Consider the following 15,577-nt stretch of genomic DNA (forward strand, 5'->3'; position numbering starts at 1 on the left):
TTGGTGTTTTGATTATTATGTAATGGGAGAAATTTCTTTTCTGGTCCAAACTATTTGGAGTTCTGTAGGCTTCTTGTATGTTCATGGACATCTCTTTCTTTAGGTTGGAATGTTTTCTTCTATAATTTTGTTGAAGATATTTACTGACCCTTTAAGTTGGAAATCTTCCTTCTTGTCCATACCTATTATCCTTGGGTTTGGTCTTCTCATTGTGTCCTGGATTTCCTGGATGTTTTGGGATAGGCTCTTTTTGCATTTTGCGTTTTCTTTGATTGTTGTGTCAGTGTTTTCTGTGGTATCTTCTATACCTGAGATTCTCTCTTCTGTCTCTTGTATTCTGTTGGTGATACTTGCATCTATGGCTCCTGACTTCTATCTCAGTTTTTCTATTTCCAGAGTTGTTTCCCTTTGTGATTTCTTTATGGTTTCTACTTCCATTTTTAGATCTTGGATGGTTTTGTTCAATTCTTTATTCTGTTTGGATGAGTTTTCCTGTAATTCTTTAAGGGATATTTTGTGTTTGCTTTTTAAGGGCTTCTACCTGTTTACCTGTGTTCTCTTGTATTTCTTTAAGGGAGTTATTTATGTCCTTCTTATAGTCCTCCATTATCATCATGAGAAGTGGCTTTTGATTCATATCTTGCTTTTCTGGTATGATGGTTTTATCCAGGACTTGCTATGTTGGGAGAGTGGGTTCTGATGATGCCAAGTAACCTTAGTTTCTGTTGCTTCTGTTCTTATGCTTGCCTCCTGCCATCTCATTATCTCAAGTGCTCCCTGACCTCAATATATCTGATTGGAGCGTGCCCTTCCTGTAATCCTGGTTGAGTCAGAACTCCTCAGAGTCCAGCTTTCTCTGTGATTCTGTGATTCCAGGATCCTGTGATCCTGAGATTCTGGGTGTGTCAGTTCTTGGCAGTCAAGCTTCCTCTGAGACCCTGAGATCCTGGTGTGACCAAGCTCCTGACATCCTGGGATCCTGGGATCCTGAGATCTTATGATCCTATAATCCTATGATACTGGGTGTGTTAGAGAGCCTGGAAGTGGTACCTCCTCCGGGGACCATGGGGCTGTCCACTGAGATTGAATCCAAGGTAGACCAGCACTGACCGGAAGGAACCAGAGCCACTGATTGGTCAGGGTTCTTGTATCCCTGCTCCTGCTAGCCTCAGGCACTCTCGGTTGTCTTGGAACAGATGTTGTGTTCCACTCACCAGTGATCCTAAGATCCAGGGCATGGTAGAGCACCTGGAGAGTGGAGAGTCCTCTGGGGACTGTGGTTCTGTCCACCAAGTTTACACCCAAGGTGGCCCAGAGCTGGCCTATTATAATATTTTATAAATTGAACTTTGTTATGGGTGTAGGCATAAGAAATAACATAGTAAACATTTGGTGCTAGCTGCACTTTGGGGGCAATCTCTCTTGAAACTATCATATGTTCAATGTCTATAAGGCGCTCAGTAAACCATCCATCATTCCTCATTGTCTATCAAATAAGGTTCAAGCACCTTAATTCAAGCCTGAAAGACTGTCCAGTCCCCAGCCTCAACTTATGGTAGCAGCAGTATCATCTTCCAATTCTGCACTTGAGCTCCCCTGGGCCAGGAGACCAGCTGGTTTCTGGTCTTTTGCACAGAGAGGTGCCTCTCCTTTTCAGTAGCAGCGTTTCTACACAGAACACTGTTCTCTCCTCACCCCCTTCTCCTTCTCAAACACTCCTCTCATCTCCATATGACAAATGCTGCTGATCCTTCAGTGTCCAATCAAGTGTCATCTTATAAAGAGTAATTTTTGATACCTTACAGCAAGGGGTTGCTGTTCCTCACTAAGAGCACCAGAGGTCAGAGCAGGGGCTATAGCTTGGTGGTAGAGTGATCGTTTGTCATATGCAAAACCCGGGGTTCAATCCCAAGTTAAAAATTAAAACAAAAGAATATCAAGTGCTTACTCTATGTCGGTGGGCTCAACGAGCAACTGAAAAATTTTAACTATACGAAAATTTAAAATCTAATATTGAGGATAAAAAAAAAGCATGGCCTCTGTTTATTGACATGGCATCTATAATCCTTTGCCTGGGATTTCATTTTTCCTAGATAATTCATACTTCCTTTTCTCAATTCCTTAATCTTTTTGAAACAAACCAACATCGTTGGTCTCTGAACTTACCTTGTTCAACTTTCCCTTTCCTTTATTCTTGCAAGCAAGCTCGCAGTGAGAACCATATTGCTTCCATTTGTTACCAAGGCACAAATGAGATGAAAATGTCTCCTTATGCTTATGGCGATAAGATCGGTAAATTATGTTTCTGTATTTCTAATAAAAACAATTAGTCAAGAACATTAGCTTAATTGTAAGTGACAGAGAACATATTCACAAAGATGCTTTAAAATTCTACAAGAGGAAAAGTCACTCACCAGTTCTTAACACCTCTAATTATAAAATGGGTCTTGGACTTCACGCTGCCATCAAAGACAAAGATTTTAAAATAGAATCGCACACAAGAGTGTTATCATTAGATGGTAGCTTTTTCTACCAATGAGAGGCCTTACTCCTTTGTAAGACAACAGTGCCTAACTGTGCTCTGATTTCCTTTCTCCGAAGCTCTAGTTGTCTCTCCTTCTCTCCCTGAAACAAATCCCTACATCCATCAAGGGAAGGTACATGGTTTCTTTCCCATGAAGCTTTATTCTCTAGGGTTCTGTCTACTTTCTTACTATTCTTGCCTTTGAGCAGTCAAACATGTAACATCTTGATTGCAAGCAATTATTACTGATTATAGCATGAAATGCTATGTCATTAATATTATTGTGCAAATCTATCTCCCGAATATTCTCCAAATATGACCTACCATCCTCCATGTTCAATAAAAGAGTGTCTGTTTGGTTTTTTTTTATTTCTTATAATTAAACCTAGATCTGCTATATAAAAACATACATGCTCTCCACACTCTGCTTTCTGATACTTGTGCATATATTGTCAGTTTGGGGACAGGGGAACCTCTTTTGGCAATGGATGGCAATTACTGCAGAGGCTAATAACTAGTCAGGGTTGGAAGCAGATCCCTGAATGAAATCTCCAGCACCCTCTCCAGGCTCGGCGAATATTTCTGAAGAGGAGAGAGAATTGTCAGACATAGGAGAGGGTGAAGTGCTCTGGAATCCAGTTTTCCGGATCTGGCATGGCCACTGTACTCTCGAACTTACAGCACCTGTGTTTACCTGCATGAGGTTGGGCCCCTCGAGATCATACTTGGAGAGGGATGGCTCACAAGGTCTCATATCTGAGGACTTATAATACAGCTAATGATTGCTGGGAGAAGGAAAAAGACTTCCTTCCGTGGTGTAGTCACTGGTCAGTTGCCCATGGGAATAACCTTTTATCCATACTCCTGTAAGTTATCCTAATTATTTCATTGTGTTACACACACACACACACACACATGCATACCCACACACATGGCACATATGTGCCATGAAAGTATAAGAAGGAATCATTAGGAAGAGAAAAGGGATAACCAGGAGTGGGTGGAAGATTATAGACAGTCATGGAGGAGGATGAATATGGTCAAAATACAGTACATAAACATTTGTGGGGCATTGGGCTATGCACAGACAGGCTGGTCTCCAGTTGAGCTGAGGTCTGAATCCCGAAGTCATAATTCACCTACATGACACGGTAGGTGTTCCCTCATGCTCCTGGAACTCTGGCTCCTGCTTAAGTTACCGCCCCCTCCCCCAGCCCCCACAAGAGAAGCATGGCTAGAAGTCAAGTAGGCAATGGCCCAAGCTTCTGACCTTCAGGATAAACTCCTCCCCAGTTACCTAGCAACAGTAAAGACCATAAAAGGGGCTGTTCAGCCTCTGCTTGCTCTCTTACTTCTCACTTTCTTACTTGTCTCTCTTGCTTCTTACCCCTTACTCTTACCCCCTCTCTCCTCTCTGTCTTCTCTCATCTCTCCTCTCTCTTTGTCTTCTCCTCTCTCCCTCTTACTCTCTTCCTCTCTAGCCTTTCCTTTCTCTCTCTCCCCCTTCTCTCTTTCCCCCTGCCTTTCTATAATAAAGCTCTAAAACCATAGAATGTCTCTGCTCATCAAGGCCTACTGCGCTTGGAGGATGGGACAGGCTTTCTCCTAATGAGCCATTCCTAGTCTCCCGTTAGAAGGCCTTCCTGTGTTCCAGTCAAGATCCACTGCGCTCACTCTCGCAGGTGTTTTGAACCTCTTCCCTCATCCCTCTCTTCTATAACCCTGGTGGCTTTAGCAAAGTAGCTCCGGGGTTTCCAGGTAGGGCTGCCCCTTGGCCACCCCCTGAAGAGTGGGTCAGAGGCTTGAATGCCCACCCAGGGCTGAGTGGAAAGTGAATGGCAGCTCTCCCATGCCTGACAGACCAGAGAATAAGTAAAACTCTGACAGGGCATGGGTTCCCCCCCCCCCCGTTCCCCTGCCCCCTCCTTTTTAGTTCCCAACACATATTTGAAAATTTCATAATGAAATCCATTACTATATGTAATCTGTATTTGTTAATTAAAAACTAAACAAGAGAGATAACAATGTGACATACTGGGCATGGTGGCACATGACCATAATTCCAGTACTTGGGAGGGAAAGCAAGAGGATCAAGATTCTGGGTCATTCAGCTACATAGTAAGTTCAAGGCCAGCTTAGGCTATTAGAGACCCTGTCAGAGAGAGAGAGAGAGAGAGAGAGAGAGAGAGAGAGAGAGAGAGAGAGAGAGAGAGAGAGAGAGAACACATGATCTGAGACAAAGTGAATATACTAATGCACCCTGTAATTCTAGCTCTTGGAGATGAAGATAAGAGGACCAGGAGCTATGGTGGTTAGTTGGTTTTTATGCTAGAACTATCTGGGAAAAGGGAACATTAACTGAGAAATATGCCTTCATAAGACTGACCAATAGGCAAGTCTTGATTAATGACTGATGTGGGAGGGCCCAGCCCACGGTGAGTGGTGTCATTCCGGGGTAAATGAGACCAAGCCAGTAAGCAGCACTCCACTATGGCCTCTGCTTCGGTTTCTGCCTCTAGGTTCCTACCCGGAGTTCTTCCTTGGCTTCCCTCAGGGGACTGTGAACTGAAATGTGTAAGGCAAATTAAACCTGTTTTCAGTGAGTGCCTTTATTCACAGCAATAGAACCCCTAGCTAATACAGGAGCTCAGAATCACCTTTGACTGTATAACAAGTTTGGAGCCAGCATGTACTACCTGAGTCCCTAGAGAGAAAGTGCAGAAGGGGAACATGATCTGGGGATACAAAGGGAAAAGTCTCACAGCCAGAAGTAAAACCACCTAGATATGGTTGGTTGACATGCCACTGAAAACAAACTCTAGAGCAATGTAATAGACAAAGTAATAACTTCTTGGGCTTATCCCAACCAGCCACTAACAGTCACTATCGGACATCCATTCTGGATATATTTCTGGATTTTTATGAAGATCACTTAGCCCTACTCTCTCACTGGTTAGCTACCAACATGGGGGCTTTCTATTGGGATCAGCAATGCAGGCTTTGGCAGTCTAAGTAAGCTTGTGCTGGAGATTACAGCTTTTAACTCCCTGTGGCTGTGTTGCTATGTTTACAGAATCGTGATTCAAGGACATTGCTGTCCTTACATTCAAGAGCCAAGCTAAACATAACCCTTGAATTACATCAGATCATATCAGCGCTGTGCACCTGAATATATTACCTAAATTATATTGCCTTGGCTCCTTGAAGACCTCCTTTGTGCAGATTTGTGCCTTAGCCTGAGGCATCAGCCTAGAGAAAAAGAAAAACATGAAGTACCACAGCATGTGATGGAATTTTCCACCATAGGTCCAGCAGGGCTGGATCTGGGTCCTAATAATCTGGAGTCATGACCTAGAGCAGTGGTTCTCAACCTTCCTAATGCTGCAACCCCTTTAATAGCATTCCTCGTATCACGGTGATCCTCAACCATAAAATTATTTTTGTTGCTACTTCATAACTATAATTTTGCTACTGTTATGAATTGTAAATATCTGTGTTTTCTGTTGGTCTCCAGCGACCTCTGTTAAAGGGTCATTCAAACTCCAAAGGGGTCATGACCCACAGGTTGAGGAACAGTGATCTGGAATATTACACAGTAACTTCTTTCCCAGGACACTCAGGAAGGTTACAAAATATGAAGACTGTATGTCTTGTGTGGAAAGTACTAAGCCCAAAGCATTACCCCCAAAGCATCCCATTCCCCACTTTCTTTGAAAGGCCCCAAAGGTGAACATTTACTTCCCCAGTCTCTTGTAGCCGGTGGTATTCACATGATCCCAATCTGGCCCTGAAGCAAAGGAGGAAATCCGCAAGAGCATTGCTAGGACAGCAATTGCTTGGAGGTAGAAAATACAGATGGAGAAAGCACTGGGCTGTTTTTCCCTCTGCCCCTAGAAGCCCCAGTGGCCACCGCCATGAGCCAGCAGTTAAGACAGCACATGAAGCAAGGAAGCTCCAAGTGGGGTGGAAGCTAATACCCAAAACACAGTGGAGAAAATGGCTAGGAAAGGCCTGTCTCTGATTCAGACAAACAAACGCTTACCTTCATCTAGGCTTTGTTCACACAGGAAACAATTGATGTGAGTAACTCTTAGGTGGGTTTCCTGTCAATTTTAGCTTACTATGTTCTAACTGCTAATACAAAAATTAGATTTTTTTATTTTATAGTTTGTTTACATTTTGCCAGGAAGCCTTCTTTATTCTTAATTCGAGCCACCAGAAAGTTACAAAGTTATAATTTATATCTGTCAGGACACTGTGAGGTCTGTTCACATTTGATCTCCTTTGGATATTATTGGTGTATGTGTGTGTGTCTGTGTCTGTGTGTCTGTGTGTGTATGTGTTTAAATGCCCAATCCAATTCAATCATTTTTTTGTGTTATATGCATTTTAAAATGTTAAATTACAGTGTGGGGGGGGGGACAAATTGCAGTAGGAATTGGTTCTTTCTGTTGACCATGTGGGACAGGGACCCTGAGATAGTGCTCGGTTCCTCGGTCTTCCCCACTGAGCCATCTCCAAGGCCCATTATATGCATTTCAATTTTCTAGATCATGACAATATGAATATAAACGAAAAGAATTCTGTTGAAAAGCTGAGAGTGTTGGTTTTTTGAAGGTTTCAGAAAAAAACGGGGACTTCTGTCCCTATCTTGCTGCCTAACTTAATAATACCAATAATCCATAACACTATAACTATGGCCTAGGAAAAATAACATATCTGTTAAACTCAGCCCTCATTTTAAGATTTTAAATAAGGGCCCCCAGTTAGACTTCAAGAGTCCATGAACCTTCTGGCAAAGGAAACATTTTGTTTGTTCACACAGACCAAAAAAAAAAAGTGTGGTTTGGGGGGTATAGGTCTAAAGTTTTCATAAGGATCAGCTAGTCTATACCAAAACAGTGGTGTAAGAGAAGAGTAGTGGACTGTGTCACGGCTATCCTTCAAACCCTTCTTCACCCTGTATTGCCACTGTGGCTCATTGTGGGTTTCACTTTTCCTGTCAAAATGCCGATACATGAGTATTCTGGGAATACACACTCAATAAATGTTGGTTGGCTTGTATTTAAATGTCGGGTGATGTATTTAATTATTTATACAGCATTTGGTGTCTATTGGAATGTCAGTCTCCAGTTGCTTATTGTAGAGGTTCTGTATCCATTGCCATTTCCCACTGGTCTTAGTGAGCTATAGACACACAAATCAAATCAGTAGGAGGGGGGAGGGAACCCATCCCCGTGTACCATCGTGCATTTTTCATGAGAAGTGGGTCATTAGCAGCAGTCACAGTGGTGAGTTCTCACTCTGATGTGTCTTCCTTTCCTTGGTGCCACAATGTTTTCCTTTCTTCCTCTTCTCCTGTGCCCCTCTGTTTTATGATACTAATTTTATCGGTTCCCTTTCTCATTAATATATTGTAACAGTTTCTGTATGATGTGTACCATTGAACTGTTTCTTCTGTGACTGAGTCTCTGTCCCCTTTTATCACCTGGCATTGCTGTCTTCCCCAGCTGATGTATGCCACACTGTCACATTACAGCTGATACACGGCACATATCCTCACAAATTTATCACTTCAATTCCTAATGCCTAGGAAGACAGGCTCATATCCTGTTTTATCATAGTGTATTGATTCTCCCCAAAGATTTAGTTTTACTGTCCACTGGAATCTTTGTCATTTCTCTTCATGCCTGTGAATACAAAGCAGATAATTTATTTAGACCAGTTCTCTATTGTGCTGTGCGGCTTCTGTGGCACTTTCCTCCCAAATGACGGAATAGGAATGATGCATCGACCCATCCCATTCCTCAACTCAGCTTTCGCTCCTCTGGTTAAAATTAGGAAGAGGTTTAAATACAACAGAGATTTTTGACGATGTGTGTAATGAGAGGGACATGCATACAGGGATGTCAGCAAGAGTTGTTCTATAAAAAGCACCTACATAAATTATAATTTCTACTACAATTTAATTTCATACAGAGAACAAACATCTGGAAATTATCTTCATAATCAGCGTGCATTTTTATGGTCAATCAGAGGCCTATAGGCTGTAGGAGAGTTTAGAGAGAGCAGTTGTAATGGTCTACATGCTGTTCTTTGTTTTTAAAATCTTTAAGAAATCGTTAGAAGTCAAGACAGTCATGAAACGGGAAACTTCCCACTTTATTTCTTTACTTATCTCTCTCTTGAGACAGCAGCATGGTTGGAGAATGGAATTTAGTATTGTGCTTTTTTGTTTGTTTGTTTGTTTGTTTTTCTTTATTTTGTTAAAAAAATTTATTTGTGAAAGTTAAGAAGCAGTAAGAGTCTTAAGTCGGGCAGGTAATGGGAAAAAATAAATAAAACTCAAAAACTACCCAAGCATGAAATTCCCTTGAACCAGGAATGCTTTGAACAGTAAGTTCTCCGTGAGCATAGGCTATGAATGATGACATCTCAAAAGTGCTTTTTAAATGGCAGCCCATAATAGGAAACTTGATCATACAAAATTAGCCAAACCAGCCTCTTACTGTCCTAAAATAACAGCTTAAACCTCTACCCAATAGAACCTAAATAGCAGCCTGCATCTCACCCCCATAATAGCTTGGCTTGAACCCAAGAACTAATACATACATGACACTCAGAGCTACATTCCAAATAAATAAAAAAAAAGGAGGTGGCATTCACTGTCTCCAGAGAGCTCTCACAGAACACTAAGCCTCTGGGTCCAGCTTGGCACTTAACTGTACTCCAGGGTGAGACTTGTTGAGTGACCACACCCTTCCCTGGGATCCAGGCTTTCAGTTAAGCCTCAGCAGACGCTTCCCCAGTGCTCTGTTCTGTATTCCATTCCGAAAGGAACTAGCAGTCTTCGTTCCAAAAGCTGAAGACTCACAATGCTGAACTGCTGAGACAGGAAATTCACCACAAGAGAAATACAAGTTGTTTTATTTAGGTGTATAGATTGATTTTTTTCTTATCTTTAATCTTTTTTTACAGTGCAGTTGTTTCCTCCCTCCCGTTCTGCCCTCTGATAGTTCCTCATCCCATTCCTCCTCCCCCATCTCCAAGAGGATGTGCCCACCCCTAACCTTCCCCCCACACCCCACTAGGCCTTCCCGTTTCCTGGGGCGTCAAGTCTTTTAAAGGGTAGATGCATCTTCTCTCACTGAGGCCAGACCAAGCAGTCCTCTGCTGTTTAGGGTTTTGTTCTTCTTGTTGTTTGTTTATTTCAGTTCATGGCTGAATCAAGTGGATAAAAACCAAAATATACTGAAGGTCGGAGACTATAAGGAGTCGGGGAGAATTATGATCTAGTGTCTTTGGTACAGAAGGCACTGTGTAGGCTACCAAAAGAAATACAGAAGTACCAACCCAACCGCAAAACCTTTGACCTACAACTTGTCCTGAATGCAATATATGCTAGGGCAATGGTGGTCCAGAACTTGTGGGGGTTGTCAACTAATATCTGATTTTACTTAAGGCCAGTTCTGTAAGATGGAACCTGTACCTGACACAGCTTGGGTAACCAAGAACCAGAGACTAGATACCCCAGAGACCCAGTATAAAAATACTGGTGAGAGAGAGAAAGAGAGAGAGAGAGAATATCAATTAAATGTTTTTGAATGATATTCTGATATACCCATAGATCAATAACTTATTTAGTCATTAGAGAGGCTTCCTTCAGCAGCAGACAGAAACAGCTGTAGAAATCTACAGCCAGACATTATGTAGAAAGAGATTATAATCCAGAGGTGGCCATCAAAGTTCAGGGAATCCTGTGAAAGAGGAGGCAGAAAGACTATAAGAGCCAGAGGGGATGGTGGAAATCAGGAGGGCAAGATCCTCTGAATCAACTGAGCAAGGTACATGTGAACACACAGAGACTGATGCTGTAAGCCCAGAGCCTACACAGTCTGCACCAGGTTCTCTGTGCATTGTAGCTTTTAGCCTAGTATTTTATGGGACTCCTGGGTAGGTGAACGAGTGGATCTCTGACTCTTGCGCCTGCTGTTGAGGTTCTTTTTCTTCTATTGGGTTCCCTGGTCCAGCCTTGACGTGATTTTTGTTTTATCTTATTATATTTTATTTTGTCATATTTAGTTGCTATCTGTTTTAAAAAGGAGTAGAGAGGGGAGAGAGAGACAGAGAGGGAGGGAGAGAGAGAGAAGGAGAGAGAGAGAGAGAGAGAGAGAGAGAGAGAGAGAGAACAATTGAAAGAAAACTAATGCAAGTTCTCAGGGGAAAAGCCTGTAGCAAGGTTAAATCAGACTGTTGTGGGCCTAAGAAACATTTGCCAATACAGTCTCTTCACCCATAACACATTTTTAAAATTGGATTTTACTACTGCATTGGAATGACGATCAATATATGAATTAAAACACTTTCACTTTGAAAGTTCATCTCTTGACTTCTGCCTAACTTCAATTTCAAAAGAAAGGGTTTGCCTATAGCCTCAGCAGCACTCTGGTGGACTGAGTAAGGTGAGCTTGAGTTCCAAGATATACATAGTGAGATAGCATGCTCAGGTAAGCTATATAGTGAAACAATGTCAAAGAACTTTTTATCAAGTGCTCTTCTGTTGTGAGGTCAAGGCACTGGACCTTGGTGGATAGACTAAGGGAAAGGAAGGGACAAAGGATGCAATACCAGAAATAAAGAGCGGAGTTAATCAGCAATAGAAAAATTCAGTAAGTATATATGTTGGTGTATTTCCATAATTCAATATTATATGTGTTAAGTTATTTATAACCATGTCAGCTAGCCTTCATTGAATGGTTGCTAAGTACCAGATATGTTACATATTTCATCTCACACATTCTACACAGTAGTCTTAAAATAAGCAGAGGAAGATGTGCAATGAAGCTTTCTCTTCAAAGTTTCAATGTCCTCTTTTCAAGATGTCCTCTTACAACTGTATATGCTTCAATTATACACAAATAAGTTCTCAAATTCTAAATCAACATAAAGTTAGGTAGACTAAATGCATATCCACAAAATATAGTGATTATTATCAAGTAAATAATGACCAAGTGATATGTCTGGCAGAATAACTATAGTTACAAGACTACTTGCTAAGGGCAGACATGGAGAAATTGGGTGTGACTTAGAACAATTTTTTTCTCAAACTAGAAATCATAATTAGATGCAATCAAGGGTAGGAGTTTTCCATTACTTCATTCCATTCTATTGTTTCTGTGTAATCTCTTTAACATCCCTTGCTCTAACATCACCTTGGCTGGCTGTTCCCTGCCTCTTGCTCTTTCATCTAGGAAATTTTCAACTACTAATAGTAAGGTCTTTACCCAAAGGTTACAAGCCATGCAGAAACACATAAAAGACAACTAGAGGTAGAATGAGCTCCCAAGGTGGTGCTGTTCATCATGAAAACAGGTTCTCCTTGTTATGTGAAGCCTAGAGCTCATCACATCTCACAGTTAAGCATCTCAGTGGCTTCAGGAAAGACATGAGGCTGGCCACTGCTGTAGACTTCTGAGTCCAAACCCATGAAAGAAGCGTCCTGAAACTGGCTTTTTGCTTCTCAGTCATGGGGGTTGTTCACATGCCAGTTCCTGAACCAATAACCATCAAGTAAGACTACTTTTCTGTAGCTAGACTTACCTGGAAAGGAGTTTAATCACCTGGATGAAGGAGTGGGATATGTGTTGCAGAGGCAGAAGTGGAGTCTACTTGGAAGACCCAGAATGAAGACACCTAATAAGTTTCTCACCGTCTGATGGTCCACAGCCATCTTCAGTACAGTACATCTACAATTGAACTCAATCTGCCCATAAGATCTGCACCCCACCCCCATGCTTCAATTTAATTGTAGGTACAAAAACAGGAAACTCTGAAAAACATTTCTAGGTTCTCTCACATCTTGGTCCCTCATCCCACTCTCATCATTTATCAATGTGTGCTCCCCATAGCTCCAGTTCCCTTTGATCTATGTCTCCACTATTACCACTATTATTATTAGAAACAGGGTTCTAGACTGCCTAGTAAGGGAAGGAGAGATCACGCCACTGGATACATAACTTCCTTTACCAGCTCCTCCTCAGCTGTAGATATAGTTCCTTTATGGAGTTATTCAGGAAGTATTTACTGGGTGCCTCCAAACTAGATTACAGGATCAGTGGTCTCAATAAGAAGATGGACAAGGTAGATTGAGCCCCTTACATCATGGAAATTTACAGGTTAAGAGGTCGCTGGTGTTGAAGAATGGATAGGGCATGCCTATTAGAAAGTCTGGATGCAGCCAACAGCCACCAACTTGTTTTAGAAGCAATTAGTGCCTGATCCAATTAGCGTCTGATCTTGGATGAAGGAGGCAGCTTAAAACAAGAAAAGCAAGGAAAAGGAAAGCAAAGAATAGTGTTCTTAGTTCTCTTTGTGCTCTCAGAATTCCATGCACCTTATTTAATTGCTAAGCACATTTCACATTTATTTATACATTTTCATGTCCTTTTGTAGACAGCCTCAACCGTTCCCCCAGTGCCAAAACCTCATGCAAAACATGATTGTTCTTATTTATCTGCTTTCTTATATGCTGCCTTAGTCTCTAATACTCCTCCTGAGAAAAAGTGAGAGAACAAAAAATGGGGAAAGGGGAGGGAGAAGTAGAGTTCCCCAACTCATTGTAGAAATTAAAAAATAACCAACATCTTTACGGATGAGGAAGCCAATGCCCCCGCCCCCAAAGTTGAAAACTGTTTATTATTTGCTCCTTATAGATGTAGATTTCTGTAATCCCAGCATTCAGAGGTCCAGACAGGAATATCTCAAATTCAAGGCCAATCTAGGCCATAGGATAAGTTGGAGGCAAGTTTGTCTGACACGGTGAGGGACTGTCTCAAAAACTAGAACACAGACAAACAATCACCCTAAAATATTCACTTTTGCCTGAGTTTAACCAGCTTGCCAACTGAATTTCATCTGGAAGCCATAGATAGCTAGGAGGTTATCGTGAAAGTTAGTTCCAATTCAAGGAAGGAGCTGAGGGCAGCATGAATGTTGTAGGTCATAGGTTTTTCTTTACATCTTTGTGGTTTTGTCCAGGCTGTGAGTCTAAAAAACACAGAACAGATTGATTCTTTGTATAATATACAGTATTTTACATACATTTAGTCATTTACATTCAAGATTTTAAGAATTATATATGTCCCTAAATAAAAAAATAATATTTTTCCTGAAGTTTGATAGCTTTTAAAGAACTATATATCCCAATAAGAACCCAAGATTGTGCTTATCTGTATCATGTGAATTTGCTTCTCAGAAAATGAATGCGGCCGGAGAGGCAGCTCAGTAGGGAAGACCACTTGCTCCCAAACCATAAGGCTCAGAGTTCAAATCACAGCATGTACAGAATACACAGGGCATCCTGCAAGCTCTGAAAAGCAAGAGACAGGAGGCTTGCTGTGGCTTGCTGGATATGAGCCTGGCTGAGATTTGAGCCCTGGCTTCAGAGAAAGGCCCCACCTCAAAGAAATAGGTGGAGATTAATAAAGGAACAAACACAATGCACCCTTCTGCCCATTTATGTGCACAGGTGCACATACTATCATACACACATGTGTGCTTCCACTTACACAGATATATACATGCTCATGCATACCATATGTCCACGTGCTCTTGCACACACACACACACACACATAAATAAAACTAAGTGTTTTTTTAAGTAGAAGACAAAATGAATGTGGTATTATAGAAACAATCCTTTTTGAAGTTTCCAGCAAAGCTTCACTGAGTTATGCTGAATACTGCGAATCATGTGGCCTCTCAAAACCCCATGAGCCCAAGTTGTTAATGCTACAAAAATTAGCCTTGAAAAAGCATCTGATGCCCAGATGCTTCTAATTAGCATACAAAAAGCATGTGAACCAGCTCTCATCAGCACCAACAAACATTTGCTAGGCTGGTCATATAGATGACACATAAAAAATACAAAGGCATTAAATGTCTAAAACTGAATGCTACCTCAGGATGACCCTTGGAGTCTTCTTTTTTTTTAAGATTTATTTATTTATTTTATGTATATGAGTATACTATAGCTGTACTGTGAGCCTTCATGTGGTTGTTGGGAATTGTATTTAAGACCTCTGCTCGCTCCAGTCAACCCCGCTCGCTCTGGTCAACTCTGACCCCTCAGTCCCTGCTCGCTCTGTCCCAAAGATGTATTTATTATTGTACATAAGTACACTGAAACTGCTTCAGACGCACCAGAAGAGGGCGTCAGATCCCATTACAGGTGGTTGTGAGCCACCACGTGGTTGCTGGGATTTGAACTCAGGACCTTGAGAAAAGCAATCAGTGCTCTTAACCCCTGAGCCATCTTGCCAGCCTGGCCCTTGGATTCTTAAAGCTAACTTTTAAATCCATAGCTTTTTAATAAACAGCCAACTTCAAATTACAATAAAGTGATTAGGAAAATATTACTGTTTTTCTTTTGACCATTTCTGGAGTACATTTTACATAGAACAAGTTTAAATCGTAATAAGTTTAAAGCATTAAAAATTAGGATACTTTAGTAGAATTGGTTTCTCCTGAAACCCTTTGGGCCATTCTATCTCACACAGATTGTTGTCGTGGTCAATTGCATTAGTGATTAAAATGTTGATTGAGGCCTTTTCACTGAACATTTTCCTACCTCTCTAGAAATGCCAGAGTAATCTAATCTTCTTACAACTCTTGGAACAGGAGACAAACAATGATACATCTCTTCCTTATTCTTCTTTATGTATATGAGTTAGGACCTGACAATTCAAATATACATATATATATGTATGTACATATATACACACACACATATATATACACATGTGTGTGTATATATGTGTATGTGTGAGTGAGTGTGTATATATGTGTGTGTATATATATGTATGTGTATGTATTATATGTGTGTATATGCATATGTATATGTATATACACACATATATATATCTTAATGGGAATTAAGCAGTGTATACATACATATACATTATGGGCATACACATATATATATAATGTGTATACATATATGTGCATACACACACATCTCACACACACACACACATATATATATATATATATATAT

The sequence above is a fragment of the Mus musculus genome, chromosome 3 (assembly GCF_000001635.26).
Source record: "Mus musculus strain C57BL/6J chromosome 3, GRCm38.p6 C57BL/6J".
NCBI lineage: Eukaryota > Metazoa > Chordata > Mammalia > Rodentia > Muridae > Mus > Mus musculus.